The sequence below is a fragment of the Triticum aestivum genome, chromosome 3B (genome assembly GCF_018294505.1).
Source record: "Triticum aestivum cultivar Chinese Spring chromosome 3B, IWGSC CS RefSeq v2.1, whole genome shotgun sequence".
Taxonomy (NCBI): Eukaryota; Viridiplantae; Streptophyta; class Magnoliopsida; order Poales; family Poaceae; genus Triticum; species Triticum aestivum.
The window spans coordinates 743,422,890-743,429,901 of record NC_057801.1 but is presented as its reverse complement, the minus strand read 5'-3'; the positions used below and the strand labels follow the sequence as shown (position 1 = coordinate 743,429,901).

The 7,012-nt window shown below is 43.1% G+C and overlaps 1 pseudogene; it reads right to left on the bottom strand.

The window, feature by feature from the left end:
• Positions 1 to 303: 303 nt before the first annotated feature.
• On the bottom strand, positions 304 to 3,900 carry LOC123066287 (putative uncharacterized protein DDB_G0290989; annotated as a pseudogene).
• Between the last annotated feature and the right edge of the window lie 3,112 nt (positions 3,901 to 7,012).

The following is a 7,012-nucleotide window of genomic DNA, read 5'->3' as shown; positions in this document are numbered from 1 at the left end:
TTCCTTCAATATCTTGTCAACCATGGTTTTTGAGCCAATCCAGTCCAAACCCTTTGCTGCCTCTTCCATTTCTTCCTCAGTGGTTTTTACTCCATCGTTTATGATTTTTTCAAAGGAATTATCCTTCTCTTTCAAGTCAAAGATTGCATGAGTTTCCAGCAAGGGGATGTCAAATCTGTTGGGGATTGCTGGCTCTGATCTACACAAATCAAACAATGAGAAACTTTCCTCTAGCACAACTGCTCTGGTTCCAACTGATTCCGGATCTTCACCCTTCTGACACATGTCCTTTTGGATGAAAAACTATAGAGTTACACTATCATCAATTGATCTGCTGTAGTTGCTATTTCCTCCATCTCCAGAAGTGTTTGCCTTCTTTGGAATGCTGACACCGCCAGCTTTACCATCATGATCATCATCATCCTCCCCACTGTCACTACCTCCATCAAAGGCCCCCCTGTCATCGTCGTGTGTTTCCTCGATGTCATCATCACTGCCCCCATGTTTTCCTTGCTCACCTTTCTCGACATCCTCACCTTTCTCCTTGTCTGTACCATCTTTTTCCTCTTCCTCTTCCACTTCATCATTACCGGATTCTTCATTGTCTTCATTGTTGTCAGCGTCATCATCACTGTCATCATCATCATCATCATTGTCACTGTCATCATCATGTTCTTCATCATCCCTTCCCTCTTGATCCTCTTCTTCTTCTTCTTCTTCAGAATCATCACTTTCTTCAGAATCATTGCCAACTACAGGGTGAACATCTTCTTCTTCTGACTCACTTTCCTCTACAAATTCTTCTTCTTCACTTCCCTCCACCTCTTCTGATTGCTAGTCAGTAGATTGACACTTCCGTCGCCTAGTGTGTGAGCTCTGACCCTTTGTTTGATCACTTAGCGGGCACTTGAGAGGAGACAAATCTGGTTCCTCTTCATCAAGCTTGGCAAAACCTTCAATAAAGTTGCCAAGATTGTCTGATATTGCTTTACATAGATCATGAACCATACCTGCTAACTCGAACTTCTTCTGTATAACATTAGAAGATAAAACAAAAATTTAAATTTAAAATAGAAAAAATCAAGTTAATGAAAAGTATATCAAAGTATATTTCTGCGCAAACTGCAAACCTAAGTTTGGTGCAAGTATATGAAAGTAGTGTGCAACTGAGATGCTGAAAGTGTGCAACTGAAGTTAGGGGTAAGTTAGCAGGAAGTAAAAAACAAGCATATTTTGTAGCTAGGAGTTATGGAATCTGTGTAAGTGAAAACATAAGTTTGATTTCAATTAGGAAAAAAGGTGAGATAATAATTCTGTGCAACTCATGCATGCATTGGGCACGGAAAAAGTAAAACCAACAAAAAACATGATTATTGTTGTAATAAAAAAAGTGTGGGTGAGCAAAAAAGGATAACTCACATGAGGATTGTAACTCACTGGAACCTTTGATGCCACAAACGCTTCTGCCTGCAGTAATCCTTCAAAGAGTGTCGAATCCTCTTCGATTCTATACTGCTCCTTGAGCTGTTCACAGAAAGAAAGGATCATTTTACAACAATAACTTCAACAATAACAAGTCTATATTGTCTGTATCTAACAAGGAAAAAAGACTTTATATATGGGAAACTACCACATGCCCTAGAAGCAAAAAAGGTAAGTGAAAAAACTATGTGAAGTCACAAATGAGAAGTGGGACTTTAAAGGAAAGTATGAAACAAGCATGTGTGCAGCTGTCATAAGCATGTGTGCCAACTATCAACATAGACTTGTGCAACTACCACATGCCCTAGAAGCAAGAAAAAGTAACTAAAGAAATACTATGTGAAGTCACAAATAAAAAGTGGGACTTTAAAGCGAAATATGAAACAAGCATGTGTGCAAACTATTCAGGAAGTCTGTGTGCCAACTAGCAACATCAACTTGTGAAACTACCACATGCCCTCATAAGCAAAAAAAACTGTCTGAAATTACTATGAAAAGTACAACTGGAAGTGGTTACTGTAAAGAGGAAATATGAAACAAGAATGTGTGCAACTCTATTCAGTCTGTATGCCAACTATCAATATAGACTTGTGCAACTACTTAATTACATGTATGTGAAAGAATCATGTGAAAAAATACAGACTTTGAGCAGAATTTCCAACTCACTTGAAGTTTCCCAAAGACACCGGGTGAAATCAAGTCCTTTTTCATTATCTTACTGATTAGATTCTTATCATAGGCATTGGCTCGAACTCCGCAGTGGCTTATTCGCAAATCAACCTCAAGTGCGTCAATGTAGAGAATATGTACATGCACCATCCCCAAGAGACAAACAAAAAAAAGGGAAAATAAACATATAAGACCAGTGGTGATAAAAAAAGCACAAAAACATCTAGAAAAAAGGCGTGTCTAACACAATAAAATTAATTAGAGCTCACCATCAAATGATACAGGTAGCAACACACTATTTCTTTGTCCTCACCCATGTTGCGGAATGCTTCATTTATGTGGTTAGCAACAAACAAGCTCACATTGCTCTTCAACAGAACATCGGGTTCTAACACAGCGTTGTAGCAACGTGGGCTCAGAGAGAGACTAGTTGTAGGAGCTAAAAAGGTGCTGAAAGCAACTGCAAGCCACCCAATGAGGAACTTGTTATCAGTTGTTCCCTTCATAGCTTTCATTGTCTTGGTGAATCAGTGACCATGGGGTGTTTGGGTGGCCCGGTGTGGTTGAACATCTCATTGAAAGCCTTAACAGACTCCTTTTCAACAATGTATTTCAGCCGCGATCCTTTGTCTGGTAAACCAAAGTTCCTGTGCACACTAGCAGCATACTAGAATAGTTCCCCTGCCTGGGAATACTAAAGCTGAACTGGCTGGGTCGTATGAATGGACTAGGAACTTCGTCAAGTCGGAAGGCAGTGTGTCTGCTAGGTTTACCAAACCTCCTAACATCTTCTCATATAAGAAAGATCTCTGAACAGGTGCCAAATTGTTGTTCACCTTCACAAATCTCCCTGGTGACGCGCTAATCCTTCCAGCTTGTGAACACCACCGAGGAACGTTTCCTTCGTTCCCTTCAACACCAACTTCACCCGCCTGAGACAGAAAAAAGGGAAATGAATACAGACAAATTGTTCTCCCGCCGCGCACATAGGTCTTCAACTAACCACGTAGTTGGTGGTTGTGCAACCACAGGTTGATTGTTGTGCAACTATTATACCTTATTCTGCAACTGATATGTACACCCTATGAAATTAAAAAAACTGTCCAAAAATGTATAATGATTTTGTGCAGCTGTGTGCTCAATTGGTGCCAACTTTCATAAATGACAATGTAGGTAAGGAGATTCCAAAATCTATCATAAAAGAAAGACTAGAAAACACTAAACAACGCTTTTCAGATTTGACATGGTAGTATACAACACTTTCAAATTTGCACCACAAAAAATGTAAGCCAAGAAAAATGCTGGTTAAACACAACAGCCAAGTATATGCTTTTTCATATGCAACACTGAACATCACAGATGCCAACTAGTACCAACATACTGTGCAACTGAAAAAAGAAATGTACAAAAAAAATGTACCTCATCAGCTTCTGTAGAGGTTGGGCCACCCCCATCAGATGACTTGCCTTTCCCTTTTGTTCTGGCTCTCTTTGCAGCATGGGATGCACTAGCATCCTCCACCTACAAAATAAGCAAAATGATGCCTCATGTTAAAAAATCAATGAAAAAACAGAGAAAACAAAAAATAAAAAATAAAAAATTGAATTTATTTTACATAAACGCAAAATTCTTCATTGCGTATTCAAAACTTACCCCTACTTCATTATCATCATCGGGGTCGGCACGAGGACACTGCTGAGCAGGCCTTTTCCTGTTCTATCGTATATACTTTGATGAAATCCTCTGCATGGCTCAACACAAACAAAAACCAAAAATCAAAAACAGAAAAGGAAAAAGAGAGAAGAAAACAAGCAAATATATTCGATCATATTTGCTCCCTTTTGAGCTTATAGAAAAAAACCTCTTCCCCACTTCCACCGGCATCTCCCTCTTCGACCATTGTCACTGCAAAAAAAAGATCCGGACAAAATCACTCTAATTGCACACACACAAAAATTGTAGCTCAAAAAGCACTAACAAAACTTGTTAAATAAATGCATAAAAAACCAGCATCCCACCACTAAGACATTTCAAATAGAATCTTGTGCCAACTAGACCCTGGTTTTGCCAAACATTGACCCTGGTTCTGCCAACCCAGATATGGTAATACCGAGTCAAAAATTAAAGAACACAATCCCAGTTGTGTCCAACTATTGAATCTAGATCTACCAGCTGGAAAACTGGTCCAATGCCAAGTATAAAACCTGCAGAACATAGGTACCTGAATATGTGCAACTATTGTACCTATAACTGCTAAAAATGTGTTTATGGCAGATGATGTGTGAAACTGATGCACCTGATGTGTGCAACTGATGCACCTGATGTAGCTGGAGCTGCCAATTGGGTATCTGGACAAATGTCAAGTTTAAGCACGAAACTCGTTATGCAACTCCTATTTGTGCAACTGCCAACTACAATATACCCGTTGTGCAACTGAGTAATGAAAACATTCATTCTCCAACTACTATAGTGCAGTTGCCAACTGCAAACAAATCGTTGTGCAACTAGGCATGAAAAAATTGAACGGATTCAACTGCCATGGTGAAATATCTACCAACTAAAGTACCAACTAAAATGCAACTGTACCTAGGGATTTGATTCAATTTTGCAAAAGGGGCTCAGACACTAGATCTGCTGTCGGCTAAGCCGCCCCCACTACAGGCACTGCAGAGCGAGTCTAGCGGGTGCGGCCTCCCCAGCTATAGACGGGGCAAGAGAGCAACGGTCGCGGCCTATGCACAACGGCGCACGGCGACAACACAACGGCGTGCAGCCCAACACGGCGAGAGCGCTGCAGGAGCAAGTCTAGATGACGCGGCCTACCATTCTATAGACGCCTCGAGAGTGTTGCGGTCGCGGCCTCTGCGGCTACGAGCGCAGCGGGAGAAGCACGAGCACCACTTCCCCCGCTATGGGCACGGCGAGAGCGCAACGGGCGAGGCTGTTGGGGAACATAGCAGAAATTCAAAATTTTCTAGGCATCACCAAGATAAATCTATGGAGATTCTAGCAACAAGAGAGGGAGAGGATGGGCATCTTCATACCCTTGAAGATCGCTAAGTAGAAGCGTTACAAGAACGCGGTTGATGGAGTCGTACTCACGGCGATTCAAATCGCGGAAGATCCGATCTAGCGCCGAAGGGACGGCGCCTCCGCGTTCAACACACATTTAGACCGGGGACGTCACCTCCTTCTTGATCTAGCAAGGGGAGAGGAGAAGTTGAGGGAGAACTCCGACAGCACGACGGCGTGGTGGTGGTGGAGCTCGTGGTTCTCCAGCAGGGCTTTGCCAAGCACTACGGAGGAGGAGGTGTTGGAGGAGGGAGAGGGCTGCGCCAGGGAAAAGGTGTGGCTGCCCTCCCACCCCTCCACTATATAAAGGGGCAAGGGGAGAGGGGGAGGCGCCCTAGGGTTTCCCCTAGGGGGCGGCAGCCAAGCAGATTGGATCTCCCTAGGGAAAATCCTAGGGGGACTTGCCCCCCAAGCCAAGCAGGTGGAGGATTGCCTCCCAAGCCAGGTGGAGGCGCCCCACCTCCCCAAATAACGTGGGAAAGGGTGTGGGGGGCGCACCACCCCTTAGTGGGCTGGTTTGCCCCTTCCCCTTTGGCCCATGAGGCCCTCCAACACTTGCCGGGGCTCCCGAAACACCTTTCGGTCATGCTGGCCATAGCCTGGTACCCCCGGAACACTTCCGGACTCCAATACCCTTTGTCCAATATATCGATCTTCACTGCCGAACCATTCCGGAACTCCTCGTGACGTCCAGGATCACATCTGGGACTCTGAACTACCTTCGGTAACCACATACTATTTCCCATAACAACTCTAGCATCACCGAAACTTAAGTGTGTAGACCCTACGGGTTCGGGAACCATGCAGACATGACCGAGACATCTCTCCGGCCGATAACCAATAGCGGGATCTGGATACCCATGTTGGCTCCCACATGTTCCATGACGATCTCATCGGATGAACCACAATGTCAAGGATTCAAGCAATCCCGTATACAATTCCCTTTGTCAATCGGTACGTTACTTGCCCGAGATTCGATCGTCGGTATCCTAATACCTCGTTCAATCTCGTTACCAGCAAGTCACCTTACTCGTTCCATAATGCATGATCCCGTGACTAACTACTTAGTCACATTGAGCTCATTATGATGATGCATTACCGAGTGGGCCCAGAGATACCTCTCCGTCATACGGAGTGACAAATCCCAGTCTCGATTCGTGCCAACCCAACAGACACTTTCGGAGATACCTGTAGTGCAACTTTATAGCCACCCAGTTACGTTGTGACGTTTGGTACACCCAAAGCATTCCTACGGTATCCAGGAGTTGCATAATCTCATGGTCTAAGGAAATGATACTTGACATTAGAAAAGCTCTAGCAAACGAACTACACGATCTTGTGCTATGCTTAGGATTGGGTCTTGTCCATCACATCATTCTCCTAATGATGTGATCCCATTATCAATGACATCCAATGTCCATGGTCAGGAAACCATAACCATCTATTGATCAACGAGCTAGTCAACTAGAGGCTCACTAGGGACATGTTGCGGTCTATGTATTCACACATGTATTACGGTTTCCAATTAATACAATTATAGCATGAACAATAGACAATTATCATGAACAAGGAAATATAATAATAACCATTTTATTATTGCCTCTAGGGCATATTTCCAGCAGTCTCCCACTTGCACTAGAGTCAATAATCTAGTTCAAATCATTATGTGATTGTATTGAATCCAACACCCATGGTGTTTGATCATATCTCGCTTGTGAGAGAGGTTTATTAGGCAACGGGTTTGAACCTTTCAGATCTGTGTGTGCTTTACAAATATCTATGTCATCTT